Genomic DNA, 15,806 nt, shown 5'->3' with positions numbered 1-15,806 from the left:
TTTACACACACCCTCTGCTCCATGCTCATTATGCTCCATGCAGATACCTGCTTTGCCTCATGGGCCTTTATCATTACCACCACCATGGTCTCAGTAAGTCCTGTGCAACACAAAAACATCAGAAAAGCATTGTCAGCCTGCCTGTCCCAAGCCAAGCTGTAGCCATTAGTCCCAAAAGCCCAGTGGGGTGGATATAGTTATTGCTAGGAAGCTTTGTACTTACCATGACCTTGCTGACATTACAGTAAATGCATTTCAGTGCCCAAGAAGTGTAAAAATAAACTGCAAGGAAATCAAGAGAGCTAATTAGCCAAAGGTTACGGCTGGGCTCTGTGACTGTCAGCCCTTTTGAAGTTCTCCTTCACACAGGCAGATACGTGTGCGATGCCACTGCTCCTTTGAATAAATGTCTTGGTTTCCAGAGTGGCTTCCTAGCGGGATGTGAATAAACACAATGTGAGGCCTGTCACAGCAAGCCCGGGCAGGAGGCTCACGTCCTTTAACCTTGCACTTCTCCAGCGCTGAAGAGCGTTTCATATCGTGGAGTGGCTGATCAGCATCGTGCTGCCTCCCTGCTCCCTGTGAGCAGGGGTGGGGAGAGGCCAGAGAGCTGCCGTTCTGCACTGCCAACCCTCTGCTCCTTCCAGGAGCTCCTTCCCCTCTGGTGTCCCTGCCCTCTGCACTGTGGTCACAGTGGAGGAGATTGTTGGCTAGGGCTGCACCAGTCATCCAGGGTTTGGATGGTGCCGTTGGGGTGAGGCTGCGTGGGGATGGGAGCCTCAGGAGTGCTGGAGCACATCCCCCAGCACATCGTGGTCTCACCCCACAGATCCATCATTCATAGAATCATAGAATCACAGAATAGTTAGGGTTGGAAAGGACCCTTAAGATCACCCCGTTCCACCCCCCTGCCATGGGCAGGGACACCTCACACTAAACCATGGCACCCAAGGCCTCGTCCAACCTGGCCTTGAACACTGCCAGGGATGGAGCATTCACAACTTCCCTGAGGATGGAGCTGCAGGTACACCACACATCACAAGAGGAAGAAGAGTGGGGATCCTAACTGAGCCAAGGGCTGAAAGAAGGCTATGACTGCCATGCTGAGAGAGTCTGAGAAGGTCATGATGGAAGCCTAGGTGGAGCAGGGTACTGTCCAAAGGGGTGTTCTGCTCATGTTGGAGCAGAAGAGCCCTGGAACAGCAAAGGGCCTATGGGACTTTGAGCTGTGTTCTTTCATCTTCCTCTTCCCATGCTCTGAACTGCTTCACACGGGGATCAGGAAGAGTTTGGACACAGTGACCTTATAGGTAACACCAGCATCATCTGCGTTGCCCTGTCCCTCTCCTCTTGGGTTTTCCTCCTCCCCTTGTTCTGCTTCTTTTTTAGCTCCATTTTCCTTTAGAAATGCAAATCCCATTGCAAGTCCCTCTTTATTCATTGCAGGTTTCTCTTCTTTCCCCCTTTCCTCCTGCTGCTTCACTCCCTCTTGCTTGTGGCTCGTGCCATGTCATGCGTTTGCTCAGCATCGCTCCTCCTGGAACACTAATTTGCTGCTCATTTCCTTATAGACTTTACACCCCGAGTTGGGGCTTTGTGTGCATGTGTGTGTGTGATTCAATTAAACAAAACACAATAAAAGCAGGGAAAACAGAGGCAGACACAGATAGTGATTCCCCTCTCTCCAAGGGCTAAGCCTATCTGCCTTTAAGCTTGGTCCCAGCATGGCTTTCTCATGTTGCCACATGGGTTTGCTTGTAACAGCCCTTAAGATCTCATGCTTGGGGTTTCCATTGCTTCACCGGGACCCAGGGATGGCAGCTCCTTGTGCTGTCAGGAGCTGGGGCTGCTCCACCAGAGGAGAGCTGCTTGCAGGAGCTGTCTGTTCACTTCAAATAAACCCTGAAATGCCGAGTTGTCTCCAAATGCTCAGCATCCTCATCCTATCCCATCACATCCCATCTCCATCCCATCCCATCCCATCTCCATTCCATCCCATCCCATCCCTTCTCCATCCCATTCTCCCTGCACAGCTTGGTCCCTGCAGCCCTCTGAATCCTCCAGGTCTTCCCCTTCTCTCCTCCAAGCCAGCAAGTTCCCTGCTGTCTACCCTACCCTACCCACATCCCCTGTCACCCTCCTTGTAGCAGATTCCCCCCTTGCTAGGACCAAGCTTTCTCCCACATCACACGTTGTCCTTGCTGTGCATCCTGAAACACAGCAGCCGTGCCATGGTGGGGTTTGTTTCCTTGGCTGACTGTTGGGCTTCCCTGTGCCCCTCTCTGTCATGCCCTTCTCTCCCTTGCTACCTTCCTGCCTCATTTTCTTTCCCCTTCTCCCCTCTAATCTATTCCTGCTGTGAACATACATTTTCTTAGCAACTTTTGTTCCCAGTCATCTCCCTGGCAGGTTTCTCACCTCTCCCATGTGTGTTGGTGCGGGTGTCTCTCTCCTGCAGAGGCTGTTTCTGCACACTCATGCCCGGCTGGCTCCTGTCTACTCTGTGCATCCAGCCTCTTTCCCTGCTGGCTGTAAACCTGACAGCTCAAGTGGGTCAGTGCGAGGGGAAGGAGGTGGTCCAGGGAAGGGAAGGGAAGAGAGCAGGCACGAGAGGCCACCAATGCCAGATTACAGGGTGGGAGGGAGAAGGTGAGGGCAATGTTCTTGGAACACAATACTGCTCCTTAGGCAAAAATACCAACAGCAGAAGTGACCCCCCCTCCCCACAGCAGCCCTGCCATGCAGAGCCCTCCTGAGGATATTAGAATCATGGAATAGCTAGGGTTGGAAAGGACCTTAAGACCATCCAGTTCCAACCCTGCTGTCAAAGTTTGTGCTGTGCCATCTCCACTGAGTTTCATGTCCCTCTGAAGTGCTGGCAGGGCCCTTGTGCTGCTGAAAGGGAAACATCCCAAAGAGGGCAGACCCCTGTTCAACAGGGCAATTGCTTCTTGCCCAGATACCCACCAGGCATCCTCAGGCATCATAGAGAGGCTCCATGCTTTGAGTCTCTGCCTTCTGTCCCTTACTTGCAACAACAAAGCTCCTTCTTTCACATTTGGAGGGCTCCTTCTCATACCAAGGGGCTGTCTGTATCTCTGGCTGATCCAATGCTTATTCAAACATCAGGAAGAGGTGCTGCTCCCCATCCTCTGGACCATGGTAGTTGTGGTGGCTGTGAGATAACACCACCCCTGAGTCTCATCTCTGGTGACTGCATGCCCAGCAGAGGCAGGATGGATGTAATAGCATGGCCTACCTTAGTTTTGGCTCCTGGCTTTCACAGATGAGACTGTCTTGTCACTTAGTGGGGATTTTCTTGCTGAACAAAGCCAAAAATGGGGCCAGCTTTGCTGGTCTGCAAGACCAGGCCTGGAGAAAGGAAGGCGAGGAGCTGCCTTGTGGAGCAGAGAACCAAGGGATCATCCACCTTCATCTTGAGCTTGACCAACACCTCAACACAGGGACCCATGGTCCCCATGCTTTTGTCCCCATGGACCACAGGCATCCACAGCACAGGGATACATTCTAGCTGACAGTGGGTCTGCAGAATTTCCCATGCATGCAGCCAACGCACCTGGAGCCATTCCCAGATATCTGTCCACATTAGTGCCCCCTTAGCAATTTTCTGAGGACCAGAATCTATCTCCAGCACCAAAACCAGCCCCTTCCTCTTTGATTTATGGATATTAGTCCATGCCAGCAGGCAAGAGGCATGGCATGTCTGAGTAATAGATAAATTATTAAATTGGTTTTGACATTTTCCTTTTCTTTTTTGTGTCCAAGGCTGCACCTTTCTCACCTCTCTGTAACATCTGAACCTGCATGCTGCACTCAGAAAGACAACTTCCAACACGGAGCAGTCAGCATCACTTGGGAGCTCAATCTTAAAGGTCTATGCTTCCTCTCCAGCAGCCACAATCAGACTCTGGCAGAGAGAAGACCCTCTTATCCCCATCTCCAAGGGTATGTGCTCATGGTAACTGCTGGTGTGGCCAGGGCTGTGGGATGCTGTTGGTCCCACATTACTTGTTCTGATTATAACACAGGACAGGCCAACTGCATGAGCCTGCTGGCAGCTGTGCCTGAAACAGAGCCCAGGCAGGGATCCAGTGTTGGTGAGTTTCTCCTGCAGTCATTCAGATGCTGGCTCCAGGTCAGTAATGGCTGGTGCTGTCCAGCCCTCTGATCCAGGGACCAAAACCCTGATGGAATAGTGCTAGCTCCACCAGCTCCAGTCTCCCACCTACCCAAGCCATGCTCTGGGTTGGCAGCCACCTTTGCAGCATGTTGCTGACTTCCATAGTGCCATGCTGTTCCCAGAGCATGGGGCGGATTAGGTTTAGCAGCCAGCACTTGGCTCCTAGTGATCTCATGGTACTATGGCCTGGGAAGAGAGGAAAGAAATATCTCAGAACCTTGGCATGGGGCTGATTTCATTTTGCTCTCCCATATCTGTGCTGTATAAGGACTCAGTCTGCTCTGTACCCACTGGACAACCCTTGGACTCTGTGTTGCTGAGATACACCCTGATCCCTGTGGCAGTTTCTGCAGACCCATGTCCCTGCTCTGGTCTCTTGTTCTGGTCACGGAGTAGAGGGTAGGCAGTTCTGGGGATCCCATCCTTCTACTTCTAGGCTTTGCAGACCCTCCAGCACATTCATTGCCCATCTCTGGACCTTGCTATTGGCACTGTGACACCTCTGATGAGCCAGTGAGGTAGGGTTACCTCGGTTATCCCCCTTGATAACCCAAATCCAAGAAGTCCCTGCAGCCCGTACACCTGCACATCAGGCTGCTATGGACCATACCTCTCAGCACGCTACCTTCACAGAAGCAGGTACCCACTGTGTACTTGTGAGCTCTGTGCACACTTGGTCCTCTCTGGAAGTTGTTCTCTTCTCTATTGCTTAATAGGAATTGAACAAGCAGCTTACCTTGAATGTCTGTGCCCCTTGCAACGCAGCCTGTCACATCCCAACTCCTCAGCTCCAGCCAGGCTAAGCCAAGTTTCTCCACTCAGGTTTCTCCAGACCTCATGTAACCCTGCTGTAAAACAGCAATTAGAGTGCATCTAAACCCTGGCATCTCTCTCTCTTTGCAGCCTGGCTTAGCTGATCCTCCCCCAAAGTGCCTCCCTCTGTTGCCCACATCCAAAGGGATTGTCCCCACTTTGCACTGCCCACACAACACTCCTGGTCCCTTCTGTGGCTGTGTGCCTCCCACGGCTCCCTGGGACAGAGATGACGGGAAGCAGCAGGACACTAGCAACTTCAGGAGCTCAAGAGCAGCTTGAACATTATTTGTGTTCTCTTGATAAAAATGAATCTATCCCAGTGGTAATAAGGCTGCTTTTGTTCAGCAGGCTCTTAGCAGTGATTATTGTTGGTTTTCAATTTAAAAACCAGACGGTCTATTTATAATCTATAGTGTGTGGACTGAGATTTTGTTTTCTTTAACCCTGCTTTTAAAACATGCTCTAAGTTCCACTACTGACAGTTCAAGGAAGCAGAGCGGTATCTGTCACTGCAGACCCATGAGTGAAATGATAAGCAAGACAAAGTTAATGGAGCAAGGCTGCAGTGGTGCTTTGGGTATCTGGTGAGGCGCTGGCACAGGATGCCCAGAGAAAATGTGGCTGCCCCATCCCTGGAAGTGTTCAAGGCCAGGTTGGATGGGTCTTGGAGCAACCTGATATAGTGGAAGATGTCCTATGATCGGGTGTTGCAGCTGGATGAGCTCTAAGGTCCCTTCAGCCCAAACCATTCTATGATTCTATAATTCTATGTAAGATGCCAGGTAGGAAATGTCTGGGGTTGTAGCAAGAAAGTACTTTCAGTGGTGTTGAAAGGGCTCTGGACAAAAGTGCAGAGTACTTGGGCTACCTAAGGCCACACCACACACTTTTTCTCTCTTGTCCAAAGCAGAGGCTGATCAAGCTGACATCAGCACCATCCACAGTGCTCTCAGCATGGAGACAGGAGAAAAGCCAAACTCCAGTCTTTGGCCTGGCACTGGCTCCATGTTGGCAAGGACCTCTTGTAGCTAATGCCATGGGTGCTGAGGTGATGGTGGGAAGGATGGTGATACCAGGGGTGCACTAAGAGATGCAGCAGAGCACTGCCATAGAGTCTGGCCTGGGCTGAGAAGCTCTTGCATACATAATATGAACATCTCTACATGCTTTAGGCACTGGGCCAGTGTTGGCCTGGAATGGCCCCTTCCACTCTAACAGCATGGATTACCTCTGGCATGCCAGCCCTGAGTGCTAGTCAGCTGCAGGGCTGGCTTTGATTTGCCAAGGCAAGATATGTGGAGCATCCTGGCCAAGGATGCTTTAGCACAGAAACATTGTGAGATGGAGGCACCAAAACAGCTTGTTGCAGTAGTGTGAAGGCGCTGCTCTGGGTGCCATTGGATGCTCTTATATGGGACATGAGCTGCTTTGGCACGTTGGTGCCTTGCTTTCAACACACAGTCCAGCATCAACACCAGGTCTGCAAGGGAGGGAAAATTCACACTTGCAAGTGGATGACCCCGTCCCTGTTGGCCAACCTTCAGCTCACTTGTTGACCCAAGAAGCTGCCTGTGGCAGGCATTGCTGTAGATGGGTCTTCTGCAGGCCTTGAGTTCACAGCCAAGCTGGAGGCCACAGTTCTGCTGCCTCTGCCGTGCTGTGTCTGTTCCTCTTCTTAATGCAGCTTATGTGATGGTGTTTCTGTCTCCATTTCCCTACACAGCCCCTTTTACTGCCATCGCTTAGTTATTTTCTTAATTAAATATAGATTATGGCACTGGGAATAAGGGATTTTTACTTATTCATAAGCTACTTAGATTTTAAAGTGCGTGTAGAGCAGGGCTTATCACACGTCTGTGTCTGCATCATTACCATGTCAAGGGCCAGGTTCCATGCAGGCTTCTATGCCTGCTAGGGCTTCACCCACCACCTTGCTCATCTTCTCTCCCCATGGTCTTTGAGCTCTCTCATTTCTCCCTTGCTGTCCCTTTTCCAGTTGAGGCTTATTTCACAAGGAAACTCTTTTCAATGTCTCCCAAGCTGTTCCAGTCCCTCCATTGCACCTCTGCTTTTCCCACTCCCCAGGCTTGTTTGCATCTCTCTTCTGATGCTTTCCCCATCCCTCCCGCTGTTGCTTGCAGCTGAAGCTGGGCAGTTTTCCCTGCCCCCTGCGGGAGAATGGGGACTTATCAGGAGGCAAAGGTTTCTAGGAAATTCCTCCCAAAACCTGGGTAATTGTGGACTGAACTTCAGCCCTCCCAAGGGGTCGGCAGGTGGAGGCTGTTGGCAAGCTGGTGGGGAAAGCAGAGGGAGGAAAGGATGGTGGGGAGGTAGGTGATGGTGCAGGTCCATCATTCTGTCTCAAAGCCTTGTGCTTCTCCAGTGTGCCCAAGCAGAAGGGTTAGGATCTGCTCCTTCCTCTCTGGGACAAGCATCAGCTTCCCAAGCCTTTCTCTGCCTTAAACAGAGGAGCACACTAACCTTCATGTAATAATAATAATAATAATAATAATAATAATAATAATAATAATAATAATAATAAATTAAAACATCTGACCTGGTTTGTGCACACCAGGGTGGACTTCTGTCTCCAGCCTAGTCCAGTTTTAGCTGTCCCCTAAGAGTCTCATTAATGCCTGATGCTGCAGGGCTCCTCCTGATCTGCTGCCAAGCCCCCAGGTGCGACAGGGCAGCTCATCACATGCTGACCTGAGAAGAAACATGGAGCATTAAATCCCAGTCCTCATCTCCCCTCCATCCTCCCAGCTCCAGGGCTGTCCCCAGGGCTGCAGCAGGGTCACAGCATCTCTCAGCAGGTATCCCAGTTTTCATCCTTGGGGACCCATTAGCATTTCCATCATGCTCGCTGCATCTCCTTCTGTTGCTTCTGCACCTTGTCTGGCTGAGAAGGCAGCATGGGGCCTGTATGAGCCTTCCTGACACCTCCATCTTCCACTGTCCCCATGCCTCCTACGTGGTTCTTTCTGACTATTTTAAGGCTCAGCACAAAGTCCTGGCTTGATAGCCCTGAGGACTTAAGACCTTTTGTCAACAGAGCAGATACAAGACAACCTGCTGCAAGATTCCTCAGAGCAAAATGATCTTGATAAATTGGAGAAATGGCCTGAAATCAATACGCTGAAATTCAATAAAGTCAAGTGCAAAGTGTTTCACTCAGGAAGGCGATATCAAAATCACAGGTATAAGATGGGGGAGAAGTGGTAAGCCAGCAGGAGAGCATCCGAGGCTAAAGCAGTGTAGTAATCTTCAAACTGAGCAGCAGACAATAACCTGATGCTTTAGGAAGGGAAAGAAAAGGCCCATCTTGCCTGTAGATGTATTAGTAGTTTCAGATGGAAGACAGGAAGGTAATTTATTTGGCTCTATTTAGTGCTAGTGAGGCATCAGCTGGAGACATATATCTCCAGGTTTGGGCATCACAACTTCAAGAGAGATTCAGACAAACTGAGCGAGTTTGGAAAATATGCCCTGGGAAGATGGACTGAAGGAGCTGGGTTTGTGCTCCCAGACAGAAACAACTGAAGGCGGGGGAACGTGTAACATCCATCCAGTGTGGAAAAGGCAGTTACAAAAATGAAGGGTTGGACAAGGCTTAAACTGCAGCCAAGAGCCCTGGGGTTAGGTGCTCAGGAAAAGCTTCCTAAGAGCAAGGTTGGCTGGGAGCCAGTGCAGGCTGTAAAGGGTGTGTGTCCTCTGGATGGCTTCAACACCCAACTGAGGAAGCATCTGCATGGAGGTAGCTCCGTGCAACTCACACTCTATCTCCCACTGCAGGTTTTGCCAGCACCCCAAGCAGGATTAGCCATGTCTTTGGGGTTATAGGGCTGAGACAAGAGATTCCCTTCTTCTTGTCTCATGTCCTCTCACCAGCCAAACCAGGTTATGGCCAACCTCAGAGTGCCTGCAGGGGTTATATCCCCACTGTGGCACCATCCATCCCACTCACCCAGGGTCGTGCCAGCTGTGTTCTTCATACACCTGGGCAAAATGCTCCCAGCCACACTTCTGTTCCAGGTTTCTGCTGCTGTCAAACTACAATTCCATTTCTGTCCATCGTGGAGGCACCTAAAGAGCCCATTTGGGGAAGAAGATACAGATGATTTTGCAGTGAGCCAATTACCTGCTTGGATTGATCTTGGATCTTATAGTACCATCTGTGAAGGGTCTGCACCATTCATCCCTGTGATGTGGCTGCAGTGCCTGATCATAAAACCTTTAGGATCATTTATCATGACCAGGGGCACTTAGATACATCTACACACACGTTAAATTCATTCACTCTGTTTGACTTACACCACAAGCTGGAAAAGCCAATAAATTAAACCAGAGACTAAGATGTTCAGGCCAGGTGTCTCCAAGGATGCTTTGCTGTTTGGACCAGCCACACACCCCAGCGGCCTCAGCCCCACTGACTTGTTTTTTGGTAATTTGGTGGCTGGCTGCAGCCCTCCTCCAGATCAATCCCTCTCCATTGCATTTTTTGATCATAATTAATGTTTGCTGTGTAATTACATTGATTTTTTTAATGTACTCTGAGAGATGATGGGAATTCATAGCCCGAATGCATTAACGAAGGACAGGGCATGATGCTGAAGCTCACTGTGCTGAAAGGAAGAGCAGTGGGGGCTGCATCGAGAGTGTGCAAAGAGGGCATCTGCCCAAATACCCCACGTTACACAGAGACGTTACCAAGCTGCAGTGACAAAGGGCTGGACGTGGAAATGTTTGCACTGCCACTCTTTTATTCCCTGGCCAAACTACTCTGCTATCCCCTGCTTTCTACCTGCAAGCCCAAGGAAAAGCCAAGGAAAGCCGGGTTCTTTGCAGCCCTGCAGCCCTGTTTCCACTACTGAGCTCAGCAAGGAACAGGATTTTATTTATTTACCATGTCACAGTGGGAAGAGGGATTTTAGGGCAGCCTGAGCTTCTCAGAGCTGTGAGGAGTGGATAAAACCTCCTCCAGCTTTGTGTAGGGAGGCTCCTGCAAGTAGGAAACCTCAGCCTGAGCATGGCTGGAGCTGCATCCCCCCTGCTCTTCACTTACTTGTGCTACCAGCGGCTTTGTTACGAGCATGTGTAAATGTAAGAGGCACCTGTAAGCCTCACAGGCTGCTTTCTGAGCAGCCTAAGTGTTAGAACCAGCACCTGCGCAGCAAGCCCCAGGAGATGCTGTGAGGAGGCAGCTATTGGTAGGAGCTGCCTCAGCACTCAAGGCTGTCAAAACCATGAGGATTTGTGTGGCAACACTAGAAATGAACTTAAGGATCCTCTTACTCATGGTAGAAACTACTTGGGGGTGTACTGCAGCTCCAAACCTCATGGTGAAAGAGAAGGATTCTGGGCTTTTGGCCACGTGCAGGTGTCCGCTGCATTTGCTATGGCAAAGTCCACAGCTGGCAGGCTTGCAGTGTGAGTGCAGCAGCATCTCCCCATGCTTCATGCAGCAGCATGGGTGGTGGCATCTCCCAGCCTGCATCTGGGATGCTGCAAATGTTTGTTAGAGCACGGATGCACATCATGGGTCCCTGCAGCTATCACAGAGCTGCAGTGTAAAGGGCAGAAGGGCAGTTTGTATTCACATTGCCAACAGCCCTCCTGGGCTCAGCAAATACCAGAGTAGTAAGTCACTGCTGGTGCACATGCTGCTGGAAAAGACTGGTGTAAGGAGGAGGATCAGTGAGTGCCCAGCAAGGACTGGGGTGCAAATACTGCCCACAATGCTGATGTAAAGGCCAAATCCCCTCTGCACCTCCTCTGACCATAACACCAGAGTTGCGTTGGCAGCCCAATAGTCTCAGACGAGGCGTTACAAACTCATCACCTGCTCATCTCCAATTCCCCTCGTTAAAAAGGATGTCTCTCACAGATTTCTTTTCATGGCATCTTGCTTTGCATTGCCTGTTAATTACGTGCCCTCCAAGGACCATTCTTGCCTAAGCAATTCAGAGGAGGCCAACGCAGGACTGGCTCAGCATTGCCCAGATGAGAACGCAGTGACAATCGCCGCTGAAAAGCAGCCTTGTCGCACGCAGGTGCTATTAAGCAGCCACAGATGTGATACATCGCTTTTTTTTTCCTATTAAAACCCCATAAATTAAAAACACAGAATGAGGCGAGTGCTATGCTCAGCAGAGACAAAGGAACAAGCCGCCAGCAGCATTGTGCTGGGTGGCAAAACGCTCAGCTGGTTAAACAATGCGGTGGCCGAACATCTGCAGGGACTTTGTGTTACAGCGCTGGTGCGAGGAACAGCTCATTTCTGCATTGGCAAGGGGCCTTCGGTCCCTCTGCTCCCCGCTTCCAGGCTGGCAATGGGAGAGGTAGGACCATGCCTGGAGCTGTGGCTGTTGGCGGCCACTCTGCATTTGGGTGGATGTTTCAGGAATTGGAAATTAGCCCTTTAAGTAGGCTGTGAGCCCGTTGGTATAACAAAAGTTTTGTCCTCTGGGTTTGAGAGCTGCGGTGCATGGAGGTGGTTCTCACTTCTGTGTTGTGTGAGTGCCCTAGATGCAATTATTTGGCTCCTACCATGTCTGATATTATTATTGTTCTTGCTATCTTTGGTACTTTTATGGCCCCATCACCATAGTAACTGAGAATCTCAAAACCCTGCGAGGAGGGAATAGTATTATTCCCGTTGTAGAGTTGGGGGAAGTGAATGACAGCAAAGTGCAGAGCGGGACTTATACATGAGGGCTTGTGTAAGTCCATCCATGCTGGTTGGATAACCTGGGGACTTACACACGAGGACTTGCATAAGTCCGTTCATGGCCATGATTTGGGGGTCACACTCCTGCTACTTCCAGTTTTAAGCAGTCAACCTAACTTTTCCTGGGCAGCCCTGAGCCATGTTTCCATCCCACTTCTCTTCCTCCCATCTTGAGTTAGCTCCCAACCAGAGCTGCTCCCTCGTGGGCTCTCTCTTGCTGCCTCCCATGGACCACCAGCTGATGGGCACTGCCCAAGGCAGGGGAAGTGTTGCTTTGGTCTGCCTGAAGACCTTTCAATTTGCACAGACTATTTGAATGCATCTCAGGCCAGTTCCTGCTCAAACGAGCCTTTAAATATTGAATGAAAAACGGAGTAGCATCAGAGCGAGACATGTCAGATTTTCTTCATCCCTGACCTATTCCAGACTAATTTCCACCCTGGGGGTTTAGCTGTTTTCCCTGAAAGACAGCTTATAGAGATTCAGAAAGAGGGATTTGAAGCAAAGTCTTCTGCAGCAGAAGTAAATGATTCAACAGGTAAAGATAAGCCAATGTTGTAACCAAAAGCATGACCTGGATGTTCACCTGCCTGCTTCTGGCCAGGCTGTTCTCCTCTTCCCTGGGCACCTTCTGCCAGTGGGATGAGGCTGCTCCCTCCTCAGCTTCCTGCTCTAGCAGCTCCTGTCTTGCGGCGTTGCCATCACGTTCCCTGACATGCCAGCTCCTCACTGCCTTCCCTGCCTCGGGTTGCTCTGGAATAAAAAAAAATCTTCAATTATTCCTCTCCCTTTTTCCCCCATTTGTGCAATATATCATTTTTTAATTAAAAAAATGCCTCGTGGAAGTGTAACGGGCTATTAAATGTTTTGGTCCATAATTAACATCAAACCCCTGACTTAAAATCTTTATGGATTGAGTGAGCTCCATTAGCTGCTACATGAGTAACACTGCGCAACTCTTGGAGGCCCACAGGGTTCAAATCACCCTTTTTCCTCTGCAAAGGAAGGGGGAGGAAGAAACAGAAGGACCCAGTTGCTCCTTTACCTACAATCACATCATTGGCCACCCTGGGGCAAGCAAAACACCCCTATACCCAGTGCCTCCCCATGAAAAGTATAACAAAGCCTTGAGAGAGCCAGGAATCCTATCACTTTGCACAGGGGAAGGCAGGACGCGACCCTGAAGGAAACTTATTTGCCTGCACAAGTTACTCCTTGTTAAATACATCAGCAGCAGTGCGAGCAGCAGGGTGAAGGCAGCGCTGTGTTGTCTCATGGAGCTGGCATGGTGGTGGTGAGCCCCATTGGCAATGACAGGCACGGCTGATGGTGTGCTTGTACAAGCATGAGTTACTGGGGACTTGCAGTGTGTTTTCTACCCTCCTTCCCAGCTCCCAAGGGAAGGATGGGAGCTGGCAGGATGCCTCGTGGTTCCATTCTCATGCCGGCAGGTTGGAGGCAAACTCCATGCGCAGATGAGAAGACAGCAGGGTGCTGTGTGCTGCCCCTGCAGCACAAACCTAACAGGCACCACATCCAGGCTTGTGCTGGAGGTGGCCCCAGATTGCTGCCCACTGCAGGCTGCTCCCCACCTCCAGCTTAGATGTAGGATACTCAAAACACAAGCTTGGGGCTGGCCAATTTCAACAGGTCATTGACCATCATTACTGATACATGTCTGGGGCACACACTCACTGCCTTCTCCAGAGGACTTGGGGTTGAGGTTTGAATCCCATGATGAATATCAGCATTTGCTATAATAATTTAATAGCATTTTATACCCTTGGATCACCATCCAGCATTGGCTCTCAGAAGCAGTGACACATCTGTTTGGGCTGCCGGCAAATTTCAAGCGTTCCCATCCATACTTTAAAGGTGGAAATAACACTGGGGCTGAAGTACTGGTCTTTGATGCTGCTGGATTATGGATGACCAGCTCTTGTTTGAGCTGATGAATGCATCTGCCACCTTGCCAATTTATGGTATTATTCCTTCTGGGCATCTCCACTGGCATATTCATTATGGCCATTGGACACAAATTGACTTATTTCTGAATGAAGCTGGAGTTAGGAGATACTGGTGTTCTCATTAGGATTCCACTGTGGTTAGCTATTAGTCTGCTATTGCTAAGCAGCTCTGGACTGTCTTTTAGGCTTTGCTGAAAGACAGTCCAGAGCCTTGGAACGAGCTGTCAATTCAAAAAGCCTTGGCTGTATTTCATTGCGTTGCTGTCACTCAAATGCTTCATAACAGTGAGAACATCAGAAGCAGACAGTCTCCAAATTATGAGAAGATGGTGAACTTTCAGCACTCTTCTGTTTTTCCCTTGAGCTTAAAATGAGTTTTTCCTTGAAGGAATCTTGGTCCACCTGGGACAGGATCCCACTGCAATCCACACTGGCATAGCAGCTTGGTTCTCTGTGATCCATCTGCTCCTTCCAGCTTCATCTCTTGGGTGGAGGAGAGTCTGAGCATGAAGACCAGGCTATAGCGCTGTGGAGGAGACACCTCCCAAGAGAGAGCTGTTTGGGACAGCATGATGCCACGGACATGAATAAGCAAGACCTGCTGCCATCGTGTCCAGAAGCCAGGCTGCACCACAGGCACAACTAAGGTGATTGCAAAGTGGAAAAAAGCAGAAGCAGGCTTGGCAGCATGAGCTGTGTTAAAATGAGTCCAAGTCCCAGAGCTGGGCCCATCTTCCCCTGGGCAGGGCTTGCTTGTCCCAGAGTGTCCTGGGTTGAACCAGAGCAGTATTTTAATAAGCTAAGTATTAGTTGCATCCCCAGTCCCTTTCTTGAGGTGATGCTGGACAGTGAGGCTGAAAATCAACCACTTACAGGATTTACACTTTTCTTTTTCTCATTATTTCTTCCTTTTTCTTTTTGGTTCCCATCTCAGATATATTAAACTCTAAGTCAACAAAGTACAGGGTACACAGCAGGGAGTCTGCGGCTCCCTTCTGCTCTCCTCCACTTCACCAGCCCCAGCCGTGCGGGTCAGCAGCTAGGTTTGCTGCACACAGCTGAGAGCCTGTGGAGAAAACAAAGCTGGGGGAGATTCCAGTTCCTGCTGCGCTGTTTTCAACCCGGGAGTGGTACAAACTCAAATAGGCACCACTTCCATCAAGCTAGCTTCCGCTGAGTCAGCTCCATTTAAATCTTGGCCTTTCCGAAAGACCGCAACTCTCAGAAACCCCAGCCAAGATTTTATGGGTAAATATAAAATGAATTAGGAGGCAGTTCTAAAATAAAGGATTGCTTTTGGAAGCCAAGAATAATCATAATTTCTTGTGAGAGAGCAGAATCTCTTCATCCTTACCCCAGAGGTGCATGCTCAGCAGTGTAGAGGAAGCGCTTCCGAGTGGAAGTGCATTGAGCTGCTCTCAGACACCTTGGTGGATCCCCTATTCTGGTTTCTGGCACACAGGCTGCTGCCTAACCTGGGTTGGAAGGAGTCCTTGTTTGTTTTCTTTTTGCCTTTCTGGTAGCAACAATGCTCTGAGCTGGTTGAAAAACACCTCAAGGCAAGTCTATTCACTCAGGAACTGGTGATTCAACTCCACCTAATTGTTTGGAGAGCAGAGATTGACTTCATTGTTGTTTTCAGCAAGGACATTATCCAACAGGTTTCATTTGGATGGTATCGTTTTGGCTTGCTTGTACAGTGTGGCTGGGATGCTCCACTTTGTGCTGCAGTACAGTGGCTGAAAGAGAAAAAGGGAAAAAAGACATATATTTTGAAGTATTTCTTTACTGCAAGAAAAATAACCCAAAGTGGTGACTTGTGCCCCCAATCTGCCATAAAATCAGATTTTGCTCTCATGGAGGTACTCACAAGCTGAAGTCTCTGGGATTTGTCCAGCCAGCACAGTGATTGCTGCAGGCCAGTCACACTTTGGACAATCCAGGAGCACCAGCCATCATGTTGAAGGCACCCTAGGGACATGGAGAGGGTGCAGTCCTGCCCTAGCACACCCCTTTTCCCTAGGGACATTTGCCAACCTGTCCCAAAACAGTGTTTGTGTGTTTGTAGTAACAGAGCCCCTCCACCTCCCAG

The 15,806-nt window shown here is 49.8% G+C and overlaps 1 protein-coding gene across 5 annotated transcripts in view; it reads left to right on the top strand.

Moving 5' to 3' along the window:
- The window catches only part of ELFN1 (extracellular leucine rich repeat and fibronectin type III domain containing 1), a 237,765-nt gene that overhangs the window by 199,942 nt on the left and 22,017 nt on the right, over positions 1 to 15,806 (top strand). The gene's annotated exons all lie outside the window — the stretch shown is intronic.

This window comes from Neopsephotus bourkii, unplaced genomic scaffold (genome assembly GCF_033783945.1).
Source record: "Neopsephotus bourkii isolate Nb327-2 ecotype Australia unplaced genomic scaffold, CSIRO-AGI_Nbou_v1 NB_882, whole genome shotgun sequence".
Classification (NCBI taxonomy): domain Eukaryota; kingdom Metazoa; phylum Chordata; class Aves; order Psittaciformes; family Psittacidae; genus Neopsephotus; species Neopsephotus bourkii.
This window is presented reverse-complemented; position numbering and strand designations above follow the sequence as displayed.